The sequence below is a fragment of the Malaclemys terrapin genome, chromosome 6, assembly GCF_027887155.1.
Source record: "Malaclemys terrapin pileata isolate rMalTer1 chromosome 6, rMalTer1.hap1, whole genome shotgun sequence".
NCBI lineage: Eukaryota > Metazoa > Chordata > Testudines > Emydidae > Malaclemys > Malaclemys terrapin.
The window spans coordinates 91,746,131-91,764,621 of record NC_071510.1 but is presented as its reverse complement, the minus strand read 5'-3'; the positions used below and the strand labels follow the sequence as shown (position 1 = coordinate 91,764,621).

Genomic DNA, 18,491 nt, shown 5'->3' with positions numbered 1-18,491 from the left:
CCTTTTTCTGTGCTCACCTTTTGCAAAGTCCCCTTTCTCCAGGGTCATGAGATCATGTATGCTGTCACAATTGTACATGCTTTAGCTGGCCAAAATATTGACTCATCAGTGACTGATGAATCCGTAACTAAGATTAAAAATAGTTATTTAGCATGTAAGTGAGACTCATGAATCTACTGGAAGAACTGAGTATGTTTTGAATGCCATCTTGATTGCCACATTATGGATTTATATTACCTGTACCTCTGGAACATATTCATTTCTTCAGTGCTATATCTGTTAAGTCCTTTTTATAATGCTTCAGTGTACGTAGAACACAGAACTAAATATACAAAGGGGATGCACTGTATGCCACATTTTATTTAGGAACTGTAGCTGATTCATCAAATTTCATGTGTGCTTGGATTGTTGCTACCCAACTGGGATAAATGCTTAGCTTCTGCCTGCAGTCCGATTCATACAGGCAGGCCCTGGCATGCATGTGAAGGGCTTTTTGTGCATGCAAGCCTCCATTGATGTGAATCCAATGACAAACTCAAGTCCTAGTGAGTAGCCAGTTGGATGTGATAGTTTGTGTTAATTAGAGCTGGGAGGAAAATGAAGAATTTTATTCACTCTGAAAGGATTTATCACTTTCTGCAGGATTATACTGATATAAAATTATTACAGACTTCACAGCAAAGCAAATTTCCCCAGGATGGTCTAATCCTGTTTGTCTTATTGTGAAACTTTATTTTGTTCACGAATAGCCGTAGTTAATGAATGCAAATTCCATTCCACACACCTTTTCAGTTACCCTCAACACAGAAGTTTCCCCATTAAATAGATCGCCTCCTACCAAAAAGAAAATCAGTCCTCTGAAATAGTAATATTACAAAAGAGATTTTCAATGAAACACGTAATTTCCTCTCTATTTACCCCTAAGCCAAAATAAACACCAAAAATATCTCCTCCTCAACTCAAAGATTAGTAGGAAAAAATGGGGTTTTCAAAGCAGTGGCACAACCTCATCACAGTGCTGAGAATTTAGAGAATTTCAGTGTAAGTGGTTCATTAGTTTTCGTATCTTCCCTATATACAAAATAGAGACCAAAGCTGAAAATATCTGTCCAATATGCAACCCTCTCAGCACTACAGACATGCAGTTCACCTTTAAATGGTGTGGAATATATAAATATCAGCGTATTGTTTATATTGTAAATAGAAACGACAATTTTCCTAACACGTGAGGAGAGCACAGTAGAGATTATTATGGTGTCTAGAGTGCATCTGGAGAAACAACTGACAGCACGAGGTTCCAAAGGGTATGGTAAAGCAGCCCTCCACAGCCCTCTATCTGACACCTTCTTAACTCTCCTGTTCTTTGCTTATCACCCACCCTAAGGTATCCCTGGGGTGTAAGTTAAATCCACTTGGAGCTCATTAAAAAACTGAAAAAAAATACTGTGACCATTCTTTCAATTTTGTGTGTGTTTGTGTCACAATTTTTAAAAAATTAAACAAAAATTAAAAATCAGAAAATATTGACCAGCTCTAAACACTGATGCCACTCTCTCTCGAGAAATATATCTAATACCACCGTAATATCATTTGGTATTTGATTTTCTATCTTGTTTTTTTATCTATCTTTACTGCCTCCCATTAGCATTGACTTCCTCTTTGTGTCTTCTGGCTACTGTTAGTGTGAGAACTGTCTTCTCTGTAGCTCCTGCCACCTGTAACTGCCTTCCTGTGTGTCTCTCTGCATCACTGCCTTTCCATCTCATTTCAAATCAGAGTTGTTGTTATTAATTTTATTTTTATTACAGTAGTGCCTGGAGGCCTTAACTACAGTCAGGGCCCCACTGTGCAAGGCACTGTACAAACATATAGTAAGAGACTGAAGACTTTACACTCTAAATGGATGAGACAGACAAAGGGTGGGAGAATGGAAATGTTATCCTCATTTTACAGCTGGAGAACTAGGGCCCAGAGAAAATACGTGACTAACCCAAGGTTGCACAGGATGTGACAGAGGGATGAATTGAATCCAGATGTCAGTTCAGTGTCTGAACCACAAGGTCATCCTTCCTCTCTCTCAAAAGGGTTCTCTTATTCCTCACCTGTATATCTCCTTTTTCTCTGCCTCTTATTTGTTAATGTTGATTCTTTATTTAGTCTGTAGCTGTATTTTTGACTTCTGTAAAGTATTTTGGGATGCAGTTTGTGTGAGTGATGAGATACCATTAACAACACTATTGTAATTACAGGGCACCTGTAACCTCTACCCTCATGGTAAATACATTCAGGTGTTTCATGAACTTCCTAGACACCATCCCCTCATGCAGCCGGAATCTACCCATTGGCCAATACAAGACACTGCCTCGGCTAAGTGTTCTTGCCTTGCTCATAAGACTCTATATGTGTCTGCAAATGCAAAGAAGCATGCTAAAGGAGAACGGCGTTCCTGTAAGAAGGGTGGAACTTGTAGGCTGTCCCACTAAGAAGGCCAAATAGCTTTTAAGCAGGAGGTCATAACTGATGAGCTGCATGAGTGAATGCCATGTTGTTGTAGCCTTCTTGGTCCCATGATATTAGAGAGACAAGGTGGGTGAGGTAATATCTTTTAGTGGATCAATTTCTGTTGGTGAAAGAGGGACGCTTTCAAGCTTATACAGAGCTGAGGAAGAACTGTGTATAAGCTCGAAAGCTGGTCTCTCCCACTAACAGATGTTGGCCCAATCAGGAATGATGGAAGCTCCCTAAAAGGGGGGCAGGGACTGGTACCTGAATTGTGGCCCTGCCTCCTGCACCACCCCTTCCCCTGTAGCCCTGCACCCAAGCTGTCCCTTTCTCAGACGCCCCAGTCCCAGCCGCACCCCCGAACCCTGCCCTCATGCTGTCCCTTCCCCCCGAGGACACAACCCTCACACTGCCTCTTTCCCCCAAGACTCCATCCCCCATTCGCTCCTCTCCACCCCCTCCCCCATTGGTTGTCCTTACGGCCGGCAAAAAGTGATGGGGCCATAGCTGCCAGGTTCCCCCCTCTTCTGGGACCCCTGGGCCCAATAAAAAATATTACTACACCCACCTTGTCACTGCATGAGTGAAGGCAGCCTAGAGATATTCAACTAAATGAGCATCAGTTGTGGCTGTTGAGGGAAATAGCCTCAGCCAAGAATGTCCCAAGTATCATCTGTTACTCAGTTAGATGCTAATGATTCAGGATGGATCATTGCTGTCTTGGTTGGAGCCACATGAAAAATTACACACACTCACACACACAAATAAATAGCTTTAGCAGATACTTGTGGGGTTTTTTAAAGCCTGCAGCTTAGAGTTTAGTAATGCAGAGGGGAGAAATTTTTAATTGTTTCTACACTCCCATATTGGTGTCAGAGGATCAAAGTCTGCATCTTTACTCAGTAAGATCTCCTGGTAGGATGTTTGCCTGAGTACAGGGTTCAAGAATCTGAGCGCAAATGTCTGTTTCAAGAATAAAGAAAATAAATCCCAGGTAGCAGTCTGAAGAAAGGAATTTAGGGCCAAATTCTGAAGTCCTTTAGGGAAAACTGTAAAACAGTAGTATCTGAATCTGTAATCATTAATTTTGGCAGCAGAATCTTGATTATAAGAGTTATGCTCAGCCAAACAAAGAGCAGAATCATAACATGTGACCTATGTGTCCAATCAAAAAAGCTCAAATTTCAAAAGGTTAATATTGTATACTTGCAATAAACAGTGTGTAATCTCAGACAAGCCCCTAACTTCTGTTTGAGCTATAGCATGTCTTTTAGAAAGACATCCACTCTCAATTTAAAGATTACAGTCCACCACCTTAAATTCAGAAATAAACCCCCCTCTGATCACATTGCCCCCCTCGCCCTACTTGTCACTTACCACTCACACTGCAAACCATTTGGGATATCATCAAACAATTACACCCATACCTGATGGGCACCACATCCTGAAAGAAATTCCAGAACCCTCTCTTCTGGCCTTCAAATAACCTCCCACCTTCTCTAAGCCCATCATCAGAAGCAAGCTCTCCACTGACCAGGACCCACCAACTCAAAGCGGCACCAAACCCTGCCAGAATAACAGATGCAAATCCTGCAGCTGTATCTCCATTGCTACAATGACCAATACCCCCCATCACACACCATTCAGCATCCACGGATCCTACACATGGATATCACGACATGTGATGTGTTTCATCTAGTGCACTAAATGCCCTAATAACAATTATGTGGGTGAAACCAGACAATCACTACGCTCTCAAATGAACGCACAGAGGAAAATGATGAAAGACAAGAACACCATATCACCCGTGAGCAAACACTTTTCACAAAACAATCACTCCATCACACCTCTCAGTCCTCATCCTCAAAGGAAACCTGCACAACACCTTCAAAAGATGAGCCTGGGAGCTCAGATTCATAACTATGGTAGACACTAAAAATCATGATCTTAATAAAGAAACTGGATGTATGGTTTATTACAACAATCTCTAACCCACTAGGCTCCCCCCTTTTTTGTTCTATGAATATAGGGGTATTAACTGGCCACTTCACCTTGACTGGTCCCTTAGAAAATGTATTAATTACTTATGCTAAACAATCTGTTTCCCTTTGTATTTAGCAGCTGTGACACTCAGTACCTTTCCCAGACCTGAAGCTTGAAAGCTTGTTTCTGTCACCATCAGAAGTTGGGCAAATAAAAGATATTACCTCACCCACTTTGTCAGTCTCTCAGTATGACTGTCCATCCAGAAACGGCCCAAGGACCAGGCTCATCCTAATGCCTGGTCTACATTTAAAACTTAGGTCAAACTAGCTACATTGCTCAGGGCTGTGTAAAATGTCATACCCTGTGTGATGTAGTTAGGTTGGCCTAACCCCCACTGTAGATTCTTTCATCACCCTAGTTACGACCTTTTGAGGAGGTGGATTTACTACAGCCATGGAAGAAATCCTCCTGTCACTACAGTAAATGTCTACACTACAGCAATGCAGGTGTGCTGCAGTAGTGCTTGTAGTGTAGAAATAGCCTCACCTGCTCTTTAGCATTTTACTATAGGCCTCCCTTTACTCTCTAGATGAAAAGAAGGGAGTTCTATATGGATCATTTTTGCTTAAATTATCAGGTATCTCAGCAAAACTTTCCATGAAAATGGACTTGTTGCCAAGCTTGTAATAAAGTGCAAAATTAATTCTGAATAGTTTTTAATTTTGCAAAGCACACTTCTGACATGATGACCTTAGACAGAGGCTGAAAGTGCCATTCCATTCTAAACCCTGCTTTTCACTACTTCAAAAAAATTCCTGCCAGGTTGAAATGTCTTATGTGTCATTTCAGTCCAAAGGTGTATTGGGAATGTCTTACATTCTTTTGACCCTATTCTCCCCTCCTCCTCCTCTTCTTATTGTTATTATTATTTCTATTACCAAAACACCTAGGAGCCCCATTCATGAACCAGGACTCCATTGTGCTAGACACTGTACAAACACAGTACAAAAGTATGGCTTGTACCCCAGAGAATTTACAAACTAAATATAAGTCAAGCGACAATAGATGGATATGGACAGACAGGTGGAGTAGTACAGGGAAAGAATAAGATAATATTGGTCAGTATGATCAGCAGCAGTGTCAGCACACCAACCAAGAGTTTTGGCTTTGTGAATAGACAGGAAAGGCTGCGTCTTAGATTCAAGGCCCCAGAGAGTGGTCTGATGCCCAGGTGACAGGCAGGATGATGGTTTTATCCACAATGATCAAGCAAGGAGGTTGTGGGTAGGGTTTGGCATGAAAAATTAAGAGCCCTGTTTTAGTAATCTTGAGCTTAAGTTTGTAGTTATGGCTAGCCAGCCATGAGGGGATGTAAGAGAGACAGGCTGAGATTTTGGTTAGGCAAGAGTCCTGTTTCTAAATTAGGGAAAGGCAAATGGGCTTGGGTATAAATTGACCTGACTCTGTGTCCAAACCTCCATAAAACCCCACACCAAATGGTAACATTTATCTTTTCCTGTTTTGTGCACCTTTCCACTTCCCCAGTTTCTGTGGGACTATAAATGGAACTGCCAAGGGCTGTTTTTGCCATATTTCCAATAGTGATCAAACCAGAAACTACCAAAATAATATTTTTAATATTTAGCGTCATGATATTTCCAGGCTGAATTCTAGACCAAAACATGATTTGGAGCTAGACTTTCGGATGCCTTTCCAAACTTGTGGACTTTTTGAAGTTAGATCATCCTTACTCTAAATGTCTATTTTGTTTATTTATCTCTGTTGCACTATTAGAAGAGTCACAAAACTATTAAAATGCCGGTAGGGCTGATTTCTGAGGAAACTTTAATGGAATGCTAAATTATGACTAAAGAGGGGTGTATCATGGTTGTCACCAATATTGTACCTTAAAGCTGTATACTGAAGAGGCAGAGGAAGCATTTGCCTTACAAAAAGGTGTATAACTGAGAGCACTGAAGTAATATTAAGACCGTGATCCTCTTCTTGGACCACTTCTGGTCCACAAAGCATTTGCTGGTGATCTGTAGAGAGCTGGCATGTCATGTGTCACTGACACCTCCCTGCTTCTGCATTGTGAAGAAAAGTTCTGCACTCTGCATGCCTGCAAAAGCAGCTGGAAAAAAATAGGTGCCCACAGTGCCTTCATTGGGGGCTGCTGTTCCACAGGGAAAGGAGAGGAAACTAGAGATGACAGCCATCAGTAGGATAAGAGCTGCCAGCGTGACCAATGTTGTAAAAGGCGTGTCCAAGGGAACAGGAGAGTGAGGAACCAGACAGCATGTCCAGGGGAGCAGAGGGAGAGGAGGACCAAGTAATTAGACAACAGGAGGTCCGGAGAAACAGGGGAGAAGAGAATCAGGTAGTTGGGCAGCATTAGGATGACCAATCAGCTGGACAGAAGTACAGGAAAGCAAAGTAGAAGGGGACCAGTTTTTAGAGAAACACATGCAGGCCTTTGGAAAAGAGAGAACCAACAGATGGAAGAGGGAGATGAAATGAAGAGTAAAAGAAGACAGGATGAAAAAACTTTCTTCAGGAAAGTACCAAGTACTTATCACATTAAAGGCATTGAAAATACAGAAATATTATACCTTGCCATATAAGCAGTCACTGTATTTCCACAGGGATGCATGTGATTGTGAATAGGAGGGGAGCTTTTCTGTGTAATAGCAAATGGGAGGGGAGGTGATCCTTGGGACAGTCTCTAGTAAGAAATGGTCCACACTGTGATAGACAGTCCGAACTCATGCTTTCTGTGGAATTCTGGGGGAAAAATAACAGTGAAGTCTTGCTACACTTGTTGACAGCAATGGGAGTTTGGCTATTGATTTCATTTAGAGCTTAAACCCTGTGCAACTCCATTGTCTGTAATAGAGTTACATGAGCTGCAGGCGAGGGCATAATTTGACTCCTTGGCTAGGGAATAAGGAAGTCTATTGCTTAAGATGTTTAAAATTAGATTGGATAATCTCTATAAACTATGCCATAAGGAATAATGCTGCATTTCCTGCATTATCTAACATGGGAGAACTTGTGGCCCTCTGTAAGTCAATGGGAGTTTTCCCACTGACTTCAATGGGGTCAGAACTTCACCCTAAGTTTTTTTCACCTCTGACTTCTGTGGTTATACAGCCTGACTCTCATCTCTCTTACACTGGTGTAAGGCCATTGGTTTTGATGGAATTCTGATTTGTACCACTGCACTGGGGAGGAAAATCAGGGAGCAAAACATAATGAGTTCCACTGGAATCTTGATATCATATTAGCTGATATCATCTAGTTATACAGGCAAGTCACACCGCATATTCTTTCCCATTTTATTTTTAATTCATCAGAAACATGCAGGACTATTTTCTGAAATTAAACAGTAGAAACAGAATAAGGGTGCTGAGCAGCTGAAAGAAAAGGAAGAGAAAAAATAGGTTAAGGTTTCTTTTGACTGAGTAAATCCTGATCACTATAATAAAAATGTTAAGAGCCTCGTCCCTTGTAATTATACCCCTGCAGGATTAAACTGGTTTACTACCAAGACTCTGACTTCTGTTGCTGTTAGTGCCTGATTTCCAGCACTATGAAGGTTGCAATGTCCTGTTTCTGGTTGTAGGGGATGAGTCTCAGATGCCATACTAGACAACTGTTAATGAGGCCGGATGTTCGTTCATTAAGCAGAAATACTTTCTTAATTATTGTAAAAAGAAGGCTGACGGTTTGAGTCCCCTTCCTTACTGTTATTACCTTGTTTACAAGCTGACACAAGGACAACCTACGTAAAGTTTACACATATAACATTTTTATGGGATTCATCACACACCATCTGTACAGAATTATAGACTGTTCCAATTTTCTAATGGTAAAGAAAACTGGTACGTCACACAGAGGCTATAATCCTTCACAGGCAGAAGATGAACTCGAATACCAGTACTTCTTTTCCATTCATCACATTTCCCAACAGTGAAACAGGTTGTAAAAACCAACCAGGATGGCTAATATTATCGACATATTAATGTGTTGCTGGCTAAGAAAATTTAGACTCAGCCTGAAAAGAGGGAGTTAGAGCAGTAGACAGACCCTGTTTTCAGGGGCATTAACTGACTTTTTGCCACTTTGGGGTTTTTTAGTGGTAGCCTCAGAAGTAAAGGCTTCATTTTTATGTCAAGTGATGCTACATTTATTTATGGTAGTGTGCAAGGTCTTGGGGCAGGAGTTCCTTCCCATATGTGCAAATTATGTGTTCCTTTCAGGTTATAATTGGGGCCTTGGCTTCATCTTTGGAACACTATGTACTCGGCAACTTGTTTTTATATCTCAATTTTTCCATTTTATAGTGATCATAACTTGTTTAGGGCTTTTTTTATAGCCCAAGAAAAATAAGGATTGTATGAAAAGCTTCAGGTCTTTGATGATTTAATTATCCAACCAAAGCCATGTTACTCTCATAAAGATTCACAGCATAACAAGTGTTTTGAAAATGCAGCTCGCTTAATTGGTAACCATTAGTAAGGTGGATCAAGGTGGCTTCTGCACATATCTAATCTTGAAGCAAAGTGTTTTAGACTGAAGTGGCAATCAAAGCCAAAAAATAAATACAGCAAGACACAGTGAAGGCTTTTATCCTTGTGGATTCTTTATATGGTAAGAAAAGGAAGGGTATTAGCATGCAACTCTGTGGAAATTGTAGCTAAAGTTACAAATCATCTAATAGAACAGTAAAGAAAACCCTTTGCAAAGTGGAAATACAGGGCCAGATCCAATGGAGCTATGTTGATTTGCACCAGCTGATGATTGGTCCCATAACATAAAGATAACCCTATGAAAACTGCAACAGAGGGTCCTGTGGCACCTTTGAGACTAACAGAAGTATTGGGAGCATAAGCTTTCGTGGGTAAGAACCTCACTTCTTCAGATGCAAGAAGTGAGGTTCTTACCCACGAAAGCTTATGCTCCCAATACTTCTGTTAGTCTCAAAGGTGCCACAGGACCCTCTGTTGCTTTTTACAGATTCAGACTAACACGGCTACCCCTCTGATACTTGACACCTATGAAAACTAAGGCCCAATTCTGAATATATCTGAAGTCAGTGGCTAAACTTCCACAGTCTTCAATGATAGCAGGATAACTTATATTACAAGTTGCTTAAATATGTCTGCTGATTCATTTTTACCACCTCCCGTTCATTTGCTGAAAAACTACTCTTGTTGAATAGTCAAATGCTTAGTATTTACATTAAAAATAAATACAAATAATAATAAAAAACTGCCCAGTTGTGAATATCAGATATACTATAGCAATTGGAATTTGGAAGGTGAATCGCCAAGACAACAGGTCACAGAATGCAGAAGAATGGAAATAAAAAAATAAAAAGATAATGAAAGCAGATGTTGGGCGGGGGGAGGGGGCGAGGAAGCTGCTTTCTGTCTTCTAATGATCCATGGTCATTTATTATTAGGAAGATATTTGAAGTGGTAAATATAGAAAATAATTATCCATTGATAATTAAAACTTACTCTCAAAAAGATTTACCAACTACTTTAACTATTTTGACCAGATATGCAGCTAGTAGCAGCAGCTGAACACCCGGCACTTGTAGGAGATGTTTCATAAATTCAGAGTTTGATTTTTTTTTCTAACTGTTGGTAAGAGTCACTGCATTATGTGACAGGGAAATATTTTGCGCTCGTTGGGGGTCTCAAAGTGCTTTATAAAGTTAAGCCTCACAACAGCCCTTTAAATGTATGTGAGTATCTCTCTCTATATATATATTTAATATTGCAGCATTCTAAATTAATCAGCCAAAATACAGCAGCTCTAGCAACAGCACCATTGTAAGGTGGATTGCTTTGCACCCTTCCTGTAACACATTTTTATAGGGGCTGTGAGATTGATAAAGAAATTGAGACACAGAGACGGTGAATGACTTGACCGAAGTTATACAGTAGATCTACAGCACATTGCAGAAATAGAACCTAGGGATGAAAACCTGGCCCCACTGAAGGCAGTAGTAAAACTCCCATTGATTTCACTGTGGCCAGGATCTCACCTCAGATCTCACGACTCTCTGCCATATACTTTAATCACTAGTTTGAAGGGTCCCAAACTTTTTCATGGTGCAGATCACATGCTCACAGAGAGATTGTGCCATGAGTCTCCTTGTCTCTCATCTGAGCTCAGCTAACATCTCTGTGGCAGCTACATCAGTTGCTTACATGGTAAAATCACACAAGGAAAGCATTTCATGTACTGTAGCTACCTTGTAATGTGATTTGGCAGCTAGAAATCAGGAGTTGAGCCAGTAGGATGTGACCAGCCAGCACTCCAGGGGGTAGTGGTGGTTCATGGACCACAGTTGGAGAACCGCTGTACTAGGCAATGATTCCTATCAAAAGGGTGCCTCCAGAGCGAATGATATGACACAGCTATGGCTTGATGGAACTCACTAACTCAGCAATGCCCAGTAAAGTAATTAGATGTCCAACAGTGTGCAAAGAGGATTGCTGGTGATTTAAGGTTATTTAAACATAACATCTCTCACGGCATTATGATGGATATGGGTAGTTTTACAAGAGAAGGCATAAATAATTGTAAATGAACTCATGAACAAGCAGTAACCGATAGAAAGGAAGCAGAATTTTTCCATATTTTTCAATAAAATGGCACTCGCTTTTGAATTTACAGCCGCTTGGCTTTTGGCTTGAACAATGATGACCGTTTAATGACACTGTTGCCTCAGTGCTTAGCGCAGCCTGGCATATCGGAAATGAGTAATAAGTACATCTGTCCTGTAGCCCTATGTAGAAATAAAGTTTATTATGGTTAACAGTTTGAAGTCATAACAAGATCAGTCGCACACACTATCCTAGATGATTAATGCTGAACTTTTTCACTTTGAAGGCTCTCTGGCGTTTTATAAGACGTATTTCCTGAAGGGCACATCAGTCCCCTTTCATCAAACTTCAAGCCAGTTTTTGAGCACAGACCAATTTTGGGAATCCTGAAAGGAACTCTGTCAGCTTTAATATCGTCATGGAGAAACTCTCGTCTCACTGATGTTTAGGTTTAAGCTTCCCATTAAATGCCTATTGACATCCTAACTAATTGCCTCTAAATAGAACCAATCTGCCTGACATTCCAAGTTCTTCCTTAAAGTTAGTTTATTTTTCATTAAAGCCTGGAGAGAATCTGAGCAGAGGCTTAGGAGAAATGTGTCATGGAAAAGCTGAGGTGGGCTTCATTTCTGAAGATTTTTACCTACATGCTTTTGGTTCCTAGTATCTCCAAACTAGCTTTTCTGAGAAACACAAACTTCACTTTATTCTATTGGGCTTGAGGAGGAGCACTACCTTTCTCTGCTTCGTAGTGCACAGGGGGAGCAGTTAGACGTAGTAACATGTTTCCATATACATTTGATAATAAGCATGTGACTCATACACAATAATTAAATCCATGTACAAATACGGTTCACATGCATACAAAGGGCTAGTACCTCAGCGGCAGCTGGGAAGCAGAAGTAAAGGTAACTTTAAGCCCCCTTTGCTCCCTAGTTTCTGGGGTCATTCTCCACTGAGCTGCTTCCCTGATGCAAATTATTATAAGTGGTTGCCCTATGGCCTCTGGCCTCTCATTACAGTAGCTAGAAATTGCAGAAGCACAGGGATACCTTGGCTATTCCCCTGTTTCTTTGGTCACGCTCCCTACATGGGCCACAGGCAAGATGGGGAGATGGTAAAGAAACCACTACAGCTACTCTGTGCCACTCATCGATTCTCTGCACAGGAGCAGGGATCCTCCTGTAGCCAACTAAGCAGCTTTGGGGGCAGCTTTGTGTCAGCCGAGTGGCACAAAGCTGCCCTAGTGCAGTCTGAGACCTGGCCCAAAAGCTAAGTATGTTCTTCTAATACCAAGACCTGCTCAGTCTCAAGTGCTTTGAACATCAAGAGCCAAATTCTGCTGACAGTTACACTAGTGTGTATAACACCATTGAAACCAAATGAGTTACTCTGCATTTATGCTGGCATAAATGCAACCAGGATGTGGTTCCCAAAATGCTATATAATTACCTTATTTGAGAATAGCAGATGTTTTGTCTTCAGAAATATTGTTATGAACTGTTATTATGAAATAATAAAGCAGATACAGCGGCGCAACTTCAAAGTGATTGTTCAGCCCATCCATCTGGAAATGGCAATAATTTCACTCATTATTAAAAACCCAGATATTGCCTTGTTGCTATGTATTAATTGTAATAGATACACTCAGAGATGGGCCAACACTGTGCTAAGCAATCGCAGTTTAGAAATTCCCAAATGCCTTGCACACTTGCCTGATCTCCATCCTTATGCTCTACCCCAAGATTTTTCCCCCTTGTCTGCAAGTCATGAGCCCCCACACCTCCTGTGCCCAATCAAGTTGCAGCCCCATTCCTATCATCCACCTGCTGTGAGTGCCACCTCACAACTAATATACCTCTCCTTAAGTACCACTTCCCAATCCCCCCTGCTCCCAGAGCAAATGCCAAACCACTCAGCAAATCCAGACTTGATCCAATCCCTTTTCCCATCATAATATGTTAGTATGTATACATTGTGTATGCACTATGATTAAAGAGCAACTACATGGTTACAAGTGCCCAATAAATATTTGCATTGCACTCAATTATTATTTATTAAATGTGACATCAAAAGGTGTTGAAAGTGGTTTTAGATTTCACCAATTCATAAAGAGCTAGAATCCCAACTCATCGGACCTAAGTGAGCCCTGCTGGACAAGGGTATAATTTCACTGAAGTTGCATCTATTTATGTCCAGGGGGCAAAATTTAGCCTATTTTGTTCAAGCGTCATTGTTTTCAGATGCATAGAATGATCAAAAAAAAAAAGAATCAGCAGCAATTTCTGGAAAATAATTACGTGGTACTCTAAGGGTATGTCTACACTGAAATTAGACACCCGGGGCTGGCTCATGCCAGCTGACTTGGCCTCGGGTTAAGGGGGCTGTTTAATTGCAGGGTAGTCTTCTGGGCTTGGGCTGGAGTCTGAGCTCTGGGCCCCTCCCCTGTTGCAGGTCCTAGAGCCCAGTCGCCAGTCCAAGCCCAAATGTCTACACTCCAATGAAATAGCCCCTTAGCCTGAGCGCCACAAGCCTTAGACAGCTGGCATGGGCTAGCCACAGGTTTTTAATTGCAGTGTAGATCTACCCTCAGGAATCATTGTGGAAGGAAATCTCCCCTGACATAACAATTCCATTCCCCACCATCCTCTGGTTATTTTTCGAATTTACCAATGACATTAAATCCTTTTGGATTCTATAACGAAGACCATCTGGAGGCTTAGAAGGAAGGGGCAGCAAAAATCTGTATTGCTCTATCATGCTTACTTTTCTCAAGCAAAGCCACACCATAGTGTATTGTCCTTCTGGACTACCACTTGCAAATAAAATATCTAAAAAAGATTATGTGGGTCAAGCAAGTCCAGAACCAATTTGTAGATGTTGTTGGGGAAGGTGAAAGGGGTTGGGGAATGGCTCCTCAGTCAAGGTTTTTAACAAAGAAGTGCAATGTGGTGCACAGATGAAAGATCAAATAGATTATTTATGGCAAATTCTCGCCTTGCATAAGTGGGAGGCACTGCTGCTCACTTCAATGGAAAAACTCAAAGGAGGACAAAATAAGTGATCATACTAGACAAACGAAAAGCCAAACCCTCATGAGAGAAACGTGTGAAATGAGAACGAAGGTGAGATGTGAGACTGTGCCCCTGAACCTTGGAAATCTTTCAACTGTGCACCCTAAAAAAGCCACAGGTGTTTACATCTTACAAGCAGAATGTTGGTATCTGTAAATCATTAAGGCTCAGAGGTCCACATTACTATTTATTATATTATATTTAATATTTATTAAAGCTGGCCAGAAAACTAAAAACATTTTCCAGGAGAAATTTCAAATATTTTTCTCCTGTGAAATCTGGCCAGGGATCCTGCGGACACAAAGGGTGATAAAGGAAGTAAGCAGGGGCGGAGTCTGTCAAGCTGGGGGAACATTTTGTTAACAGGCTGCCCACTGGGCAAGTCTGGTTTTTAAACTTTGTGCTTTCAAGAATTATTAATGTGCTGCAAAAGGGAGGCAATCCTCGCCACCAACTGCTGGTGCTAATTTGGAAGCAAATGGGAGTTATGCAAAGGTGTCTTTAAACTGAAGTGTGGTTTGCAAGTCATGATGTGGACACAGAACGACAAGTTAAGGGGAACCCCTGCATTAATGTTTCTTTTATCCTTTTTTTCTTGGTTTGAAGCAGTTTTCACTTCCCTTCCTGTCGTTACGTGATACTGTTATTGCACAAGTGGAGTTTTGTGCTTAAAGTAACACAGAGAAAGTTTCCCAGGCAAAAAGTTGAAGTACAGGCTGTGTGAGTAACAACTCTGAGTGCTTTGCAGGAGCAAGAAAGCATTTGAAAGGTTTAAAAGTTGAGCCAGTTTACAAGCTCCTGGGATGGAGTTTTACAAGTTTGTTACACTGATCACTTGACTGATATAAAGGAGAATGCATCAAAGGGAAGCTGCTACAGTAATTGGAAGTGATAAAATGCATGCTTTGAACAGAATTGTCCAATAGAAATATCATGGTCCCTATTCTCCAGAATAATCCCGCTACTTTGTGCCACTGCAGCAACGTAGAGTAGTCCTGAACCCAGCAGACTGATCCTCTCCAGGATTCCTTCTGCCTAGGAGATCCCTATGTCCAGTGGAGATGTGTCCAGGTTAAGAAGCTGGGTCCAGAACTGGATCTGAATCTGAACTTCTCCTTTGTTTGTGGGTATTTGGATTTGTAGTTCTAGTTCAGCCCATTATGGAGATTGGTCTTTGTCATGAAGTTTGGATCTGGATCTGAGTGTCCCCAAAGTTCAATGTCCAGTGTTCTGATTCCCGACCATCAGTAATTTCTAAAGAACATGTTGGACCTCATTTTCCTCTCACACTGATGTAAATTAGAATGCATTTCATTGAAGAAATGGAGTGACTCTGATGTACAAATAGTGCAAATGACTGGAGAATCAGCCTCTATATTTGCTGAGGTATTATAATATGTATAGAATGTACACTTCAAGGAACTCTGCTCCCTTATGCTTGCCAAGAACCCTCCCTTTCTCACACTGTTGTCCTGTGTTTTGTCTAGCCTTTGTCTGCCTTGTCATATTTGACAGGGAACACGTCTTATCTATGTTTGTAAAGTGCTGTACAAATTTACAGCACCATATAAATCTTTTGCAAGAATTATAGTGTAAAGCATTGTCAACTACAGTCAAATGTGTGGAAAATTCTTTGCTCACTTCTTAATAACTAATTATTGCCATTAGCTTCTAATTACATGTATAGGCCGTTTCTTTGTACATATTTTATTATAAATTCTATTCTTACAGGTGGAGTTAGGAAAAACAGCAATTCACTGCTGACCTATTACTTTTTCTGAGCAGCAGAAAGCTTTTTTCGGTTACACCATTTCCTTCAGGCAGACAGAAAGTCAGGCTTACCCTTTGGGCTGTGTATTAGTGGAACAAGTATTGACATTTCTGTAACTCACTCTGGGTTGACAGATTCTGTTTTTGAAGAATCTTTCTGTAGAGATGAATGTACAACTTTCTTCTCCAAACATGCCACCTCCCAAATGTTGAAATCTGCCACACCAATAGCTGCTTAATATTTGATTTATGTATTTAAATACATAAATACATGCATAGGCATCCATTCTATGTTCTGGGTACCTGGCATATAAATGAAAACACACAATATAGTATAAAGGACTGTCCGTTATTATTTACCAGAACCCTGACCTTCAGTTCCTCACTAGCCTGAGATGGTTCACATTTTTGAATTGAGTGGTTCCTAGACCTTGTCTTCTGTACTGAGGGCTTTTTCTCCACAGGCTTGTGTTGTCACTTCCTAAATGGGTGTGAAATGCTGCCAAATCAGCACAGTAGCCTTTTGCATTTACATTACAGCTGTAGATGACTACACAAGGTGCAATGCAATGGAAAATCAAGCCCAATAAATCAAGTTAAATTCCTTTGCAAATCTAAAATGTGGCCATTCATTCCTTCCCCCTCATTGCTGCAGTTCCTATCAAGATTTCCTCCTTACAATTTATTTCAAGTAAGCTGATTAAAAAGTCATTAAAAAAGTGATAAAATATCTCCATGTCTGGAATCCAATTATACAGATAGTCCCATTCTTCATTCGCCATCATGCTATGTTAATAGAGCAGCTGCTGCCTCCACTGTCTTCTAATCCATCTCTGACAGGCTTCAGAGTAGCAGCCGTGTTAGTCTGTATCCGCAAAAAGAACAGGAGTACTTGTGGCACCTTAGTCTCTAAGATGCCACAAGTACTCCTGTTCTTAATCCATCTCTGATCATTTTGGCTTAGGCTTTGTCTTCACTGTAAAAATATGTGTTTTTACAGCAGTATAGCTTTCGTCACATAAAATCCTAGTGGGGGCAAGGCACAGGTAGTTTTTAACCTTGACGTAGCTACTCGTGGTCAACTCTCTGTCCCCACATGGGGCTTACCTCAGTTAGTTATATTGAAGTAAAACATACAGTGTCTTCTCTCCTCTAGGGTTTTACACTGAGTTACCTTTTTTTTTTTTTGCAGGGAAGCCATAGCCTTACAGAGTATGTTGTGTCAAGAACACAGAGCTCAGAAGAGGGAGTTTCACTTCACAGAAATCGTTCCTGTCCAGCTGATTATTTGCCTGTTTAGCTAATATGTGAGCATGCAGGTTGGGCAGGGTTAAGCGTGGATAAAATTGTCTTCAGGAACTTGCTTCTGTCCTCTGATCACAGAGTCAGCTGGAATGTTACTTTGGGGGCTAAAAAAGGGGACTGTGCTAGAATGTAGATATGAACCAAACCAATAAGGGTACATATAGTATACATATGGGGGGAGGGAAGAGATAGAGAATGTGATGATGTGGTGGTGTGGTGTGGAATAAAGGTTCTATCTGTGTGAACTGGGATGGCTGCATTACTCAGGAGTGGCAAAACCACGGGGTTTATCCCGGACATTCCAAACTAGTGCCAATAAACCCAGTACACCAACCCACCCCTTTGTATACCCTGTATAGCTAGTTACATGAATTCTGAATGATATTTTAGAAAAAGTTGTAGAGAGGAACAGGATCCTTTGTTGCCTATGCAGTTGGATGCAAGGTCTTAGGAGGGAGAGGAAGAAAATATCCTTCAAATTATGTTACACCCGCTTGTTGTATCTTGTCTTTGTCTTTAGATTATAAATTCTTTGGAGCAGGAATCGTTCTAGGAAATTCTAGACGGCATTGGTGCATGTGAACCTGGGACAGTACATTAAGTGGGTTTTGTGAAGACAGCTTGCTGGAATGGAAGCAATATGTTTACTGATATATTGCTCAAGTCCATTCCTAATTTGATACTGAATAACTGAAAAGGAATGCACATGTAACTGGATGCGCACTTCAGTCTTAAACTATAGTCAGTCTGAGTCATGAAAATGGTGGTGTACTCAAGAAGGGAAATTCAAAATGACTGCATGTTCATGTTGTTTTAATCAGTAAACAATAAACATTTCTATATTTGAGCTTTGGGGCTTTTGTATTACACTCTATGGCCAGAACATCGCAAGTGGCTCTTGTAATCAATTAAGAACTGCTACCTGAGCATGAGCCTCAGTGATACACTGGAGCTTCACTTATGTAAATATCTCCTCCTAGCTGATGTTAAAGAACCTCTACTATCTCAATGCACTTCATGTTATTCTAAGGTCATTGGAACAATATGGTCTTTTGGAATGCCAATGTATTGCTAAAACTCAAATCTGCCTGCTTCATTGAGGGTATGAATAGAATTGCTGTGGCATTGTTCTGGGGTTTGGCATACAGATGCTACATAATGTGATAATCACTATGGGTTGGATCAGACAGCGTACGGCCAAAATACCGTACCCAGGGGTAAACTTCTGACC

The 18,491-nt window shown here is 40.9% G+C and overlaps 1 long non-coding RNA gene across 1 annotated transcript in view; it reads left to right on the top strand.

Annotated features, from left to right (window-relative positions):
- The window catches only part of LOC128839713 (uncharacterized), a 101,088-nt gene extending 83,057 nt beyond the window's left edge, over nt 1-18,031 (top strand). The window contains exon 3 of the long non-coding RNA XR_008445510.1: nt 17,148-18,031. This is a non-coding gene — a long non-coding RNA (uncharacterized LOC128839713). The remainder of the gene's footprint in view (nt 1-17,147) is intronic.
- The last annotated feature ends 460 nt before the right edge of the window (nt 18,032-18,491 follow it).